The sequence below is a fragment of the Dromaius novaehollandiae genome, chromosome 11 (assembly GCF_036370855.1).
Source record: "Dromaius novaehollandiae isolate bDroNov1 chromosome 11, bDroNov1.hap1, whole genome shotgun sequence".
Taxonomy (NCBI): Eukaryota; Metazoa; Chordata; class Aves; order Casuariiformes; family Dromaiidae; genus Dromaius; species Dromaius novaehollandiae.
In genome coordinates this window covers 3,857,393-3,870,802 of record NC_088108.1, presented here as the reverse complement: position 1 = coordinate 3,870,802, position 13,410 = coordinate 3,857,393, and the positions used below count along the sequence as shown (strand labels likewise).

General features: G+C 41.4%; 1 protein-coding gene across 2 annotated transcripts in view; it reads left to right on the top strand.

Moving 5' to 3' along the window:
• The window catches only part of LOC112982762 (uncharacterized), an 89,491-nt gene that overhangs the window by 14,329 nt on the left and 61,752 nt on the right, over nt 1-13,410 (top strand). Inside the window, exon 1 of one of the 2 annotated variants that reach the window (XR_010390979.1) lies at nt 5,080-5,165. The exons of the other annotated variant lie outside the window; for it this stretch is intronic. The gene's annotated coding sequence lies outside the window, so the exon portion shown is untranslated. Of the gene's footprint in view, nt 1-5,079; nt 5,166-13,410 lie in introns of those variants that run through there. 2 annotated transcript variants of the gene reach the window in all.

The following is a 13,410-nucleotide window of genomic DNA, read 5'->3' as shown; positions in this document are numbered from 1 at the left end:
ACTGAGATAATCTTAATAAGAACAGAATGGGAACCGAGTGATCATTTCAAAACTTGCTCCATTATATATAACGAATAGTATATATATGCTGTTAATTCATTCTTTGACCAATGTAGGATGCTTCTTGTACTTTTGCTGAAGTGAATCTCTTGCCTTTGGCCTTGATTGCTGCATGAGACACAGTGTTCATACCCTGGGATTTTCATGAATTGTAGCTCAAGGGAAGAGAAAATATGGCCATACTGATGAGTTTTGGAAACTCACAAATTGTATGTGCTACCTTGTTATGATATACGCACAGATATATCAAAAAGAAAATGACTCTTCTTAGGAGGCGATGTTATTATGTGCTCTGTTGAGAAGTTAGTGTCTCATTTCACTAAGTACTTAAAAGAAACTGTCGTCAGTGCGTTTATAAGTTCCCAATAAAGGCAGCTGAATGGGAGCAAACTGCATGCTTCAGGTTCTGCCAGTGGTGTTCAATCACGGTGTTTCCTAACGATCTTTTCCCTGTTTTGCCTTATTTCTAGATGCAGGTGGAATTAATGTTGAATGTGACCACCATACAAGAGACAGAGGCTTAGGGCTTTGAACAAGATGCTAGAAACAGATTCAAAGTACAATATGAGATCATATTGCTAAGTTTTATCAGGTTCTTTTAGCAGTGCTAAATTTGTACTCAAAGTCATTTAACCCACAATGTAATGTTGCATCACATTTCTATGGATTTTTTTTAAGACGAGGGGTGCATTTTCATTTCCCTCCTGCGTGAGTCATCAGGTGTGTAACAAACGAGCTAACACTGAGTTTGTTCTCTTAGTCAAGAAACTCCTTGCTGTAAGAGGTTGCTATAAGGAGACAGTTTCTCTCTCTTGTTCTATCCAGCCTCTTGTTTTCATGAAACATGCTCTTCTCTGAGCCTTTGTCAAATTGGTTTAAATTGGCCAAGGGGTTCAGAAGGTATTATCAGTGGGACAGGTAGGTGGACATTTGCAGATGATCTCCTTTGGAAACAGGACTACGAATAAGGAATGTTTGGACTAAGATGATTGAATGTTCTTAGGAGAGAGAAGGGTGGAAGTCTGAATCCTGCACCCCAATTTTAATCTCCACTCTGAATCTACATGCTGCTCCTGCTATGTGATGGAAGAACATTGTTAAAATACAGTTTCTAGGCACTTGTCTACAGGTCTGTCTTCATGGTTTTGTCTTCAGTGGGCTGCAGCAGTAAATTTCCAGTTTTCCTTCGACAGCAGTACCTATCACCTTGGCAAACACAGCAAGCGTGACGGGTTTTTGAATAACAACTCCATTTCTGGGGTTTTTTTTTTGCGTTGGTCTTTGTTTTTTCCCCAACAGTTGGTCTGAAATTTCTTCATTGCAGTTTGGGTATGAAGCTTTAATGGATTTTCCTTCCCAAATGCTAGATGTATCTTGTATCTTCATAAACCTTTGAATTTATGTGTTTGCATGTGTCTCAGTCTACATATTCACAATTGTGTTTGCTCTTCCCTGGGGGGAAAAAATAACTTCAAACCCGTGCTAGTGGTGTTATTTAGTGAAAAGCCTTGTTGGCTCAGTTGTGCATCTATCACTTGTTACATTTCACAGACCCTGGCCTTTCTCCCTTTTTCAGATTTATTCTGAAAAGCTTTGTTCCTACTACTCTACACACCAGATGCTACTGTATTTTCTGGATGTCTGAACTCTCCACTCAAAACCTGTCAATGTCTTTTGTATAGCTAACTTGAAAGTGATATTTGTGTACCATGTCACTCCATGGTCAGCTTTTTTTATTCACGTAGCTTTGCCAGTAGAAGTTCTTACACATGTGCATTTATGCTGGAACAACAGTATTTATAGTGATATGTAGCTTAAGTCAAATCTACACCATAGATTTCTGATAACGGTGTCAGTCAAGAACGTGAAACGGTGTGCGATGCAGAAGTCTATAGCCTTTTTGTGGTACAACATGTTTTCCTCAAGCAGATATGTTATATTTATGCAAAGTACAGCTTTGCTCGTTTATTTTCATTCACCTTGGAGCTCTTTGCCAGTGAAGAATACTGTAATCCTCTATCAGTAAAATGGTGCTAGTATAGACCTGACCATATGATGATTGCCTAGTGTATGCATTTTTAAACCTATAAAACCGAATCTATACTTGAGAGTTTTGCTGGTGTAAATATGGCTAAGTAAAAGCTGCAAAGTTGCAAAGTTTTACTAAAGATAAAACTAGTACCAGCAAAAGGATCCTTTTGACAGTTGGGAAATTGGTTTAAGAATACCACAAAAGGACACATTTGGCCTCTATCCGTGTCACCTCCCTGAAAGGGTATGGGGTATAACTATTGGGTAACTATTAATATAGTAATATATTACATTATTTATAGTTACTACTACTGATAATAATGATTGCAATAATATGTTAACATAATGAGGTATAACTATGACTGGGGCAAAGCTTTTCCAAAGGCTTTATCTATTAAATGCCAGCAAAACATACCAAGAGTAGACAAGTCTGGAGCTACCTACCTTTTCAGAATATTTTTGACATCATAAACAGCACAGAGAAATTTTTATATGAAACTTCAGGGTTCAGGTTTATATGAAACTTCAGGGCAACTTCTTGGGATGCAGATCCAGTACTTTGCAAGGAAAGATCCAGCAAACAAAAGTTAATGGCTTAAAAAAATGCTGTCAAAATGCCACTTCTCAGAAGGCTGTTTTTCCAGCCTTCTGTTGTAGTGGTTTAAAGTTTTATTAGCAGCTAAGGCAGTCTTCGTCATGACAGAGCTGTTTAAGCTCATATTTCACATGCACAGTTCATGTCTCAGCATCTGTTGAGCACCCAAAATAAACGAGCTAGAAGTATACCTCTTTGAACCAAAACCAGCAAGCTTTCTGAGCAAGCAGCTTTCTCTTCATGTTTTTCAGTTGCAAGGAGTGTGAGTCTTTAAGCAGTTTAAACTACTGCTTCCTACTGTCCCCTTCAGAATTAAATCACTCGATGCAGTAATTGGCACCTTCCCATTGCCTGAAGCCCTAATACTTTTAATGATGTCCGAACAAATTAACTATTAAACGAGTTATGAAGCAGCACAGTGTGAACTGACTTGTGTAAGCTGAGGATCAAAGCGCAAAGCTGTAAAATGAGTCCTGAAGTGCTAATAACTTCTAATAACTTTTAAAGAGAGAGAACTAAACTGTGCAAAGAGCAGCTGTAGCACATTCTGATTATTTAAAGAGAAGCATGTTTGGGATGTATTGCTGTTTGCATTTTGACTGGCAGAAACTGGTGAGACAGCATCAAACCAGCATGTGTGGTTTAAGGAAGGTCCCATCCCAAAAATGAAAGAGTAAAAAGAACCAGATCGGACGGGATCTGTTTTCTGTTCGTAGCTCACTAATAGACGACCACATGCGTTACTGCTTTTTTTATTCCTGATTGCCCTCAAGACCCAGCACCAGGGGAGTGAGGTGAAACCTCTCCTTTCTTGAAAAGCCGCTGAATTCAGACAGTTACCTGTGCAAAGCTATTGGTGATAATGTGTTTACCTGACTGTGAATGAGGGCGCAGCTTGTCCTAAGAACTCTGAATCCTTGATAACATGTGCAAAATTACAATCCCGCCGGTTCCTTCCTGTCATGCACATTTATAAAGGAGCATCCTTTTGCTTATAGGTAAGAGCATTCCTCTCCTCAGCTGTCTCAGAAACTGGAATGGCTTTTGCTCTCCTGCCTTTATTCCTCTTCATCGACTTTCTTGTCTTTGCTCCCTCTAGTGTTCCCACGTAGGTGCTGTCTAGCTCTCCTACCCTGGGCAAGGAGATTTAATATTGAACTCTTGGATTATTTTCCCTGCATGTTACATAAACTGGGAATGACATCAGCCTACCTGTCATACCCTTGGAAAAGAGACACTAGTGCTGGGCCTCGGCAGCCTCGCTTCACTTCTGTGTGTCACTGGAGCAGTGTGCCAGTCCCACCTTTCACAAACCTTGAGGCCAACTTAAAAGCCGTTAGATTTTCAGTAATATGTCTTTATCTTTTTGATGGTTTCTAAGCCTTTAATTCATTCTTAGTTCATAGGGTTTAGATTTTTTTACAACTATAACCTTTTTTTTTCCCTTATTCAAGGGGCTGGGAATTTAGGAGTAATGTAGGATATGAAATTTAGTATTAAAGCCACAGTGGTTGGTAACACGGCAACAGCATCCATTGCACCTATATATTGTGCTAGCTCACTCTTTCATTTATTCTAGCTGCAAAAGCTTTGTTAGCCATGAGGTGTCCTGTCCTGCTTATTAGTTGGAAATTAGAAAATATGAAATGGGACTGGAGATGTCTGTGCATCTCTGAATCACTGGATGACTGCTGCAGAGAGAATGTGTAATTAAGAACAAGGACTCCCGTTTGCAGATCATTGACTGAAACTTAATTGTTCTATGTGCTGTAAAAATATGTATTCTTAACCGTTCTTAACCAGGAATCCAGGTGTAGCTGGTAGTGAAAAAAGTCTTTCCAGTCTCAGGTTTATTTCATGGTACATGGTCTTCCTTCATCCACTGAAAATGAACTGACATTTCTGGTGTTAGGAAAGAAGACCAGGGTAAATAACAGCAAAAACTGGACTTCACCCTTTAATTTTAGGAGTGATCTTTTTAATTTTAGGAGTGATCTATTCCTAATTTAAAGGTTAGAAAGGCAAAGAAGAGGGTATGAACTGCTGTAGCTTACATCTAGTCTGTGGATAACTGGTACTACAGTGATAAATATTTAAATTAGACCAAATATACCAGTCTTTCACTAGTACTAAATTTACTGCAAAAATTAAAGGATATAATCAAACTATAAAATTTGAAAATATGTCTGGTGGAAAATTATCAGGTGAGATTGTATATTAGCTCTCCATTGACCACTCAGCACCCTCATGTTGAATTCTGACATGATGTTTGGTGAGAATTCAGATTTATACCTATGAGGAGAGATCGCAGCTGACGCCGGGTAGATTTGGAGCAGCTTGGCTAGCAACAAAGAGTTGTCTGGTTTTGCAGAAACAGTGAAGCAGAGTTTCCTTCACAGATGCCCATTTATTTGCACTTGACACAGAGGGATGCTATCTCCCAGAGGCAGGAACGTCTTCCACAAGTTCTCAGGAGTGGGTGAGTGACAGCTGAACACTGAGTCCATGGTGAGCCACATATCTGCTAATTGCCACCTTCCTCCAATCACCCTTCCAACAAACTACTTTCTGAAATCTGTTTCGCTGAGTTTTGTGTTTCTGTCACTCTGCATTAGGCCACGATGTAGCACAGCTTGTCACTTTGTGTTACATTTGATCACACTATCTGGAATAGGACCCAGCATAATGGAACATGACGTGGTTATAGTGGAATATAACTCATCAGATTTCTTCCAGCAAATCTTTCACATTGTGTCATCAGTCTGCTACAGAACTGGGTGCTGGGTATCTGTTGTGTCACAGGAATAGAGCAAGGGACATAATACCCTGTCTTGACCAAAATGATTATTCCTCATGCACTATTACTTATAACTCAATGCAGTAACATTAGTTGGTAGTAGACACTCCTCACACACATTAAAAAAGTAGAAAACCAACACTTTTTAGAAAAGCCCAGCATATTTTCATATAGTATCTGGCACCCAGGATATGAGTAAACTTGCCACATCTACTTATGTCTGTCTCCCTGTGGCACATTCAAGGTGTTGCTTTGGGATTTTGAGTAGAGAAATGAGGTTGCTACAGGATGTGGAAAGTGTTTTATGCTGTTATCTGTGAAGCAGAAAAAAGCAGATATTCCATATCTCCTTAGCGTCTGTGCACTGCATGAGAACCCTGTGAGTAAGGCTATGATGATCCATATGGAGACTTTATTTCTAATTACCTGTGTCAGAACAGCTCAGACTATGGCAATTTGCAGCTTGCATTCATGTGAACGCAGCCCCCTCCTGGTGACCCTACATCTGGTGGATGTCTCCAGGGTAAGCTGCAGGCAGAAGACATTGCTGCAGGCCAGAAGGTGGTTGACATCATCTCCTGTCACAGGGTAGGTGAACAACGCCACCAGCCCAGAGCCCCTTCCATTTCCATGCCTGGGGAGCTTGGGAAAGAGGGTAGCTGGGAGCAAGCTGCTATGAATTTCTTTGTTGTCAGCAAGTGTATAATGAAAACTGCCAGGACTTATTCTCATTTCATGGGGTTTTTACAACCATGCACATGCAGCAGAGTTCCTCCTAGTCTGCAATGCTAAAATGAGATGAAAACTAAACCCTGTTTTTCTATCTATTTGGTGAGCCATTATGTAGATGCAGACTAAATTATTTAAACTGCCCCACCAGTATATTTGAGATCATAAATTGCATTGAGGCTCCATAGTGTAAGTTGCATGGCACTGCTGAAGACACCATTTCCCTTGTCAATAAAACTCTTATACCTGTAGGGCAGATGCGTCACATTCGGGGCAGTTGGGAGCCTCTCTGGAAAAGCAGATGGTCCAGATTGCACTTAGGACAATGTGTGTTACAGGCCGCATTCTGCAGTGTATAGGTTTGGGCTTGAAGTGGAATAACTAGCATTTTGCAGATAATAGTCAATGACCTCTTTGCTCCCCAACAGCTGGCTTTCAAAAAGGAGCACATGGCAAAATGGCACCTGCTGAAGCCTGAAGCCTGAAATGACGTTATGCAGGACAATCATACTCCACGAATGTCTCATTATCTGATCTGCAGTAATATATATTTTCCTCTCAATATGCTGCACCCTCGAAGAGCATAGCTAAATACAAGGTGCTCTAGAGTTCAGGGGGGCCATTTTCAACACCACTAATGCTGCCAGTGAATTGACATTATTGAAATATGATTGCAGAATCCTGGCAACAGGAATGAAAGGCAGCAGAAGTGCTGCCCCCTTTGTTCTACGCAAATGATACCAGTCACTGGCGTTGCTAATGATACCTTCAATGAAACGCACCAATAGAAAATCTGTGTCTTTTTTTGGCATGCACATTCCTAGGCCACTTTTTTTCCAAAGTGACCATAGGGGGTTGACTCAAATTACTATACTGCCAGCACAGCTGTCCTACATAATTTGTTGTTGCATTAAGCTATAATTAATGATTTTAACAAGTACCAAGGCAGGTATATTGTGAATGCACACTACAGAGTTTGGGTCTCTAATAAGATACATCTGTTATTACCCATATGCAGTTTAGAGTGAGTGCTAAACAGTGCTGGGCTTGACCACTTGCACAAAGGTGATCTTGGTACTGGTGGGATCAAACCTGGTCAAAGACCCGATTAAGGGCTTTTTGGCTTGGGCATGGTACTAGTTATGTCAGGACATGCTCGTGTATCCCTAAAGAGGATGGTGCTAAGTAAGGAGTTGAAGGTTAGTGTTTGTGACATTGCGGTGCTGTGTAGTTGGTCGGCATGGTAGTTGCTGTCTTCATGATGTTACCTGTGAGGAAAGGCATATCTTAGCCCCCCTGCTGCATCCAGAGGTTGCAAGGAGCATGTGGGAAGAATAAGCCTGGAGCACAATAACTGGAACTACAGCTGGAAGCATGGATGAACCCATGTGATGTCAGCCAGTGGATCCATAAACGAAGCAGTCCCATCTGGGAGAGAGATCACTTACTGTGTCCATTTATTTACTGATTCCTTGAAAAACATTTTCACTGCTCACTGAGATAAATCTAGAGCTTTCAGAAAGTTTAGAATCACATCCAGAATAAGCAGCTCAGGCCTATTGATATACAGCTTTTGCTCCAGGAAAGCTATGGGAAGTTGCAAGAAAGCTTAGAAACAGCAACTAAAGCAATATGTAAGTTTTTCCTCTCATTTCTTCTCATTGAAAATAGTACAGAAAGGAGATGGGAGGCTATACGAGGTTAAATTTTTTGTTCAGTTAGCGTTTCCTATTATCATAGGGCCTACCAAACAGGTGGTTTTAGCAGAAAAAGGGAAATCAGTTGTGTTTAAAATAGTTTTCTTCTTCTTGAAACAGGAGAAAATAACAGCCCTTTCATGCCTGATTTTCTAGGATTTTAGCTTTATTTTCCTACATCTGAACTTTACCCGAGCACAGAGAAATAGCAGAAGAAAGTTTATTGATTTGCTCACAAAGCCCAGTGAATCTTAACTCAGAAGACCACAGGGAAAGGGATAAACCAGTGAATTCCTACTGGCAAAGGATACCTTCATTCAAAGTCTTGTCAGGGAACTTGCAAAACTTGCTTCTTCCATCTCCAAGACATCTGAGCACAATATTCTCATTTTTGTAATCAGTTTTGTTGTTGCTGTTGCTGATTAATCTTGGAGTCTGGTCTCAAGAGTTGCTGAGCACCACTTACTATAGTTAGTAGAATTTTTGAATGCTTATGGCTCACAGGATAATACTTTTGCTTTCCAGGGCCTTGAAGTTTGATCCCATATGGAAAGCATTTTTCTTTAGTGAAAAGAAATGTGGCCTTCAGTACCTGTAGCTACAGCTTTGCTGCAATCCCTGACATAGGGTGAGGTGATAATAGTACATGGGTCTAGGTAGACCAGGCGGGGGTTGCAGAGGATCCGTTACAGGCATTATATTCTGTGAGCAGTCGTGCTACAGCTCCTAGTACTATTCATTGCCCGTTGGGGAGGGAATGAGGCAGAAAAGTCAAGTAAATTAGCATGTTACTGCTCAGGGGGAAGAAGAGGTAAAAGTTTGAGCGTGTGAAAGATGCTCCAAAGTTTCTAACAAAAATAAGTAATTCCACTGAGTCTCATTACAAACTGGCCATTAGCAAGATTACATCTTTATATCCACAGAACGAATAAGTGGAACCGAAAGCAACAGTTTCAGAGGAAAGAGAATCACTCCCTGAAGTGCTTTAGATGTTAGCAACTGCAAGACACGAGCAATGCAAACACCTTGAGGGGTGAGTTAAAAGCCTTTGGTTCACCTTCAAGCACTATTATCTGAGCAGTGCGAAGAGATCAGGGAAACTAGTGTGACATCAAAATGTGACTTTTATACAGAGCTTGTTTACTCAAGCAGCACAAACCAGGAACGCAGACTGGCAGTATCAGATGCACAGAGCGTTTTCACTTTTGATCTATTCACTTTTATCCGAGATAGTAACATACTCTTCTCTGGCTCTTCCCGTCTCAGCAGGGCTTTTTTGGAATCACAGCATCAAAGAGGGCTTTCTGCTATTGCAGGGAAGCCTGTAACTTAGCCCCTGTGACTTAACCCTGTTGCCAGACTGATGGCACGGAGCAAATATCCACTGCCTACAAGTACGGGTTTCATGGCATATCTCATACACATCAGAGAAAGCAAATCTCTGAATGACACAGCTGGCTGTATTCAGATGCCCAGCTGTTGTTGTTCAGAAGGATTTAGTCGGTTTAATGACATTTAAGTTGTAAGAAGTGGTGCATATCTCTTGCTGTCCTGTTGTATCAGACCTTGTCTGCTTACAGTTAATAGAGAAAGGCAGAAGGCACACCCAAGGCAGGAAAATAGAATAAACAGTCTGAAAAGACCTCCTATCTCTCTACTTTGTTACAAAGTCTGAAGCACCTTTGTTCTTTTTAAGATAGATGCCACTTAAGTCCACTGGTAGGTGATCTGAATTCAGCTTAATGGCAACAATTTTGTAGCACAGACCAGGCCATTTCCAGGAAAAATGATCCTTAGTGGACCAAGTTATGTCACCGATATAAAAGCATGATCTGTTGTGTTTAGGGCAGAAGAGGGGAAAAATAATGGAAATGTCCAGGAAAACAGGTGGCTTCCTATGCAGCTGCAAGAAGAGTAGAGGAAGAGCCCTTGGCCTGATGAGAACTCCTGCTGGAAATTTTGGCAAAAAGTGGTACATCGCAACCTCCCAGTGACAGATCTGCTGCTGATTATGTTCCTCTGGTGGCCTGAGAACCACTCCCCACATCCCTTCCCCTCAGCCTTGGAAACAGCAACTGTCTTTCATCTGCAAAATAATGTTAAATGGCAGGAGATATTAAAAGGTGAAATTTGATCATTGGTCAGTGTTCCTGGCACCTTTCATACCTAGAGACAGACCATAGGGTCACACCATTAATTAATGCTCCTTAAAATTGTCTGGTTTCCTCTTCCTCCTAACTTTGCTATTTCCTGGTTCATGGGAAAGGCTTCAAGTGTCAGGATACTGCTTTTTGACAGATGGCTGCCGAGAGGAGACACCTGGCACTCTCTGGATCTCTTTGCATTGCTCAGATGATATTAATTACAGCTCCAAGGGAGACAGCCGCCTGCCAACCTTTGCCTTGATACTATTTGCATTATGAGTGGCATGGAACTCGATTCTTTCTCTGCAGACATGCTGTTTACCCTGCTGCGAGTAAGTTGTCGCCGCTTTCCAGGCTTCCGGATACTCCATTAGCGTTCATGACGCTGGGGAAAGGGGCACTCGTACTGATTGCAGCACAGGGTGAATGTCAGCGCTTGTGACTGCTGTCTGTCGCTGTGTTCCTAGCTTGGCTCGCCTGCCTTTACAAAGGTGTCGTGAGACTGAATGTATTGATGTGCATATAAAAAGTGGTTTGAGATCCCTGGATGAAAGGTGGTAAAACGTATTTTATTCAGAGCTGTTTCTTTCTGTGCTTTAGAAGGTCTTTGTTAGCTTTATGCATAGCCAGGGAGCTGAATATTTTCCCAGATCCCAGGAATTCCACAGTGGTGACCACAAGGCAGAAGGAGAGGAGGGAAATGTGGGGAGATTTAATGAATTTAGCACCCCGAGTAAAAAAAAATAAGCATGGTTCTATAAAGCAACTGGGTTTATTACAATTCCCAAACACTCCCTCCCTTTCTCCACACCCTTGCTTCGGCCTTTCTTCCACATAATTTCTCAAAAAATTTCTTGCATTTGCTGTGCAACTACAGCTCTCTCCCATTAGTACATCACAGCCATTGTGTATTTATTCTCTGAGGGGAGGTTCTATGCATCTCATTTAGGAAAGGTTTAATTTATCTGTGGCAGAATACATTTACCTGACGTGCTTATGTGACTGTATTTGTCTTCACTGCCTGGAACGAGGCACCTTGCCCCCTCCTCAGTTAGTGACTGGAGATAGCTCCAGGGGCTTATTCCACTGAGTGAAAATCAAGTAAATGCTTAACCCAGGTTATTTTCTACTGATGCAAGATCAAAGGCTGTTTTGCCTTTCTCATTTCTAAGTAGTCAGATTGTTTCTCAGGCAGGAGAAAAATACATAGTGACTCACTGATGTGCAAGACACAGCCGGAGACTTCCAAATCACAATTATGGATCTGAGGGAAAACTGTGCTTCAGAACTGTACTTACGGGTTTGGAACAAGGTGGAAATCTACTGCCTGCTCAGTTTTCCCACATGCTGCTGGGAACCAGAAGTTGCTAGTCTCTCCGGGCCAGTGGTACCCTCTGGGAGTTCAGTACCTGATCTCCATTCAGCTCGCAGAGAACGTGTGGATTCATCACAGGTGGTCTCTCCTCTTCTGTATCCAAGGGAGGGCAGAATCCAACGGAAATGTGACTCCCTGCTCATTTTTCAATTCCCTTTCAGAACTGACGGCATAAGGTTCGAGATGTCCCTTCATATGGCCAGTTTAGTGGAAATGACATGTGGCTCTCACTTTGGGCTCTGAAGGACAAGCCAGATCATTTGAAAAGCAGGTAGAAACATACTGCTCATACAGGCTGAGGAAGGTAGTAGTATTCAGTATAGTTCCCCCGCCTGCCTGAAAATTAGAAACAGAGCTTCATGAAAGATTAGCACCAAGTATCCTGTGTGCAACCCTTGGATTTGGCATCCCAGGACTCCTTGATTCTGGGTCACATTCTTCTTACCACAGAATAAGCTGATGAGCCAACTCATCTCCAAATGCAGCGTTGTGCTGTGGAGCTTATCTGTGGTTTGGGCCCTCTCCTGAAGACAAAAACAATTAATCTCTGCTCCTCTGATGTTTGTAACAGGCCAACGAAGCACCAGCCCCACTGCTTAGCATCTGGACTCCGTTCACTACCGTAGCAAGACTGCAGTGTGCCCACAGCCCTGTTTAAAATGGTCACCCCGTGTAGTTCTTGCACACACACGGCTTTTGGAGTGCTTTGTATCGCATTAGCATTTTCTCAGCAAGACTTTCCTGGAACTGCCTTCACAGTCATATTATCCCGCATGTCAGTAACTCATTTTCTCATCTGTTAAGGAAGCTGCTTCAGTTATGCAGTGACTGTTTCAAATACTGGAAAAAATCAGAGTTCCCCTTTCTCCCTTCTCCTCTGTGAAGGGGTGCTTGATCTCAGGTAATCTTTTCTCCTCCATTTTTTCCTCTAATGAAAAACACTATCCTATTCCCAGTATTTTCTCTGTGATTGTACCTCCTTATTCTTCCATGGACTTTGGCTGAAAGATTTCTGCTAGAACCATTTCCCATTAGAAGCTGTCTATTCAGCCAGGCCCAACTGTTTCGTGGCAACATGTGTGTCTTCAAAATTTTCCACAAACAAACATTCAGACATCAAAGTACCCCTTGCTCTGTGGGCGCGAACATTTCACACTGGCAAGCTTAAAGACAGGTTTTTCACTTTGTATGAGAATGTGATATTTTTCAAAATGATAGAGCCAGAATGAAATGCTTCTACCTATCAAAGTGAGGCAGTTCAGTGGCGCTGTTTCCAGATCAACTTTTTTAACTTATTTTTTTCATGAGGAATTTCAAAACTCCCATTTTCTTTTCCAGTTTGGGGCAAAAGAAAGTTTATGGAGCAAAAATTCTGCAGTTCAATCATTTCTCAGTCCTAGGTTTTAAATATATTACAGCTAAATGGCAAGAACCAAAGAGATTCTGGAAAAGAATATATAAAGCTCTTCATGATCTTTCACTGTTGTATCCCTGTCCTCCCATACACTCTTATCCATCATCTTCCCTTGCAATGCTCTGTCTAATTATAGATTCCCTGAGGCAGAGACCTGCCAATGTTTCTGTCAGAAAGTGCCAAGCACATCTATGATGCCTTACAAATAATCATAGAGAATGCATATTTTGTGAAATGTTTAAGTTTTCCTGTTTTTCAGAAATTATATATATGCTGTATCAGGCATGACTAAATTTCAGTGTGCCATCCTTCCTTCAGTCAGATATTAAATTAGCATCCGTTTCCTCTATCATCCTTGCTTCTTCCAAATAAGGGACAAAGTCCCCTTCCCCCTCTTCTTCCCACATTTAAAAGGAATTTTCTTTTAAGCCCTAGCAACTTAGATGTCAGTCTCAGTCATGGCAAGAGAATTTGAATGTCCAAGGGGTATGAGGATAAGGGATGATCATCTCAGATCTTCTTTAGCTGCCCATGTAACACTTGAGTTGGCTGAACTTTAACCAATTAT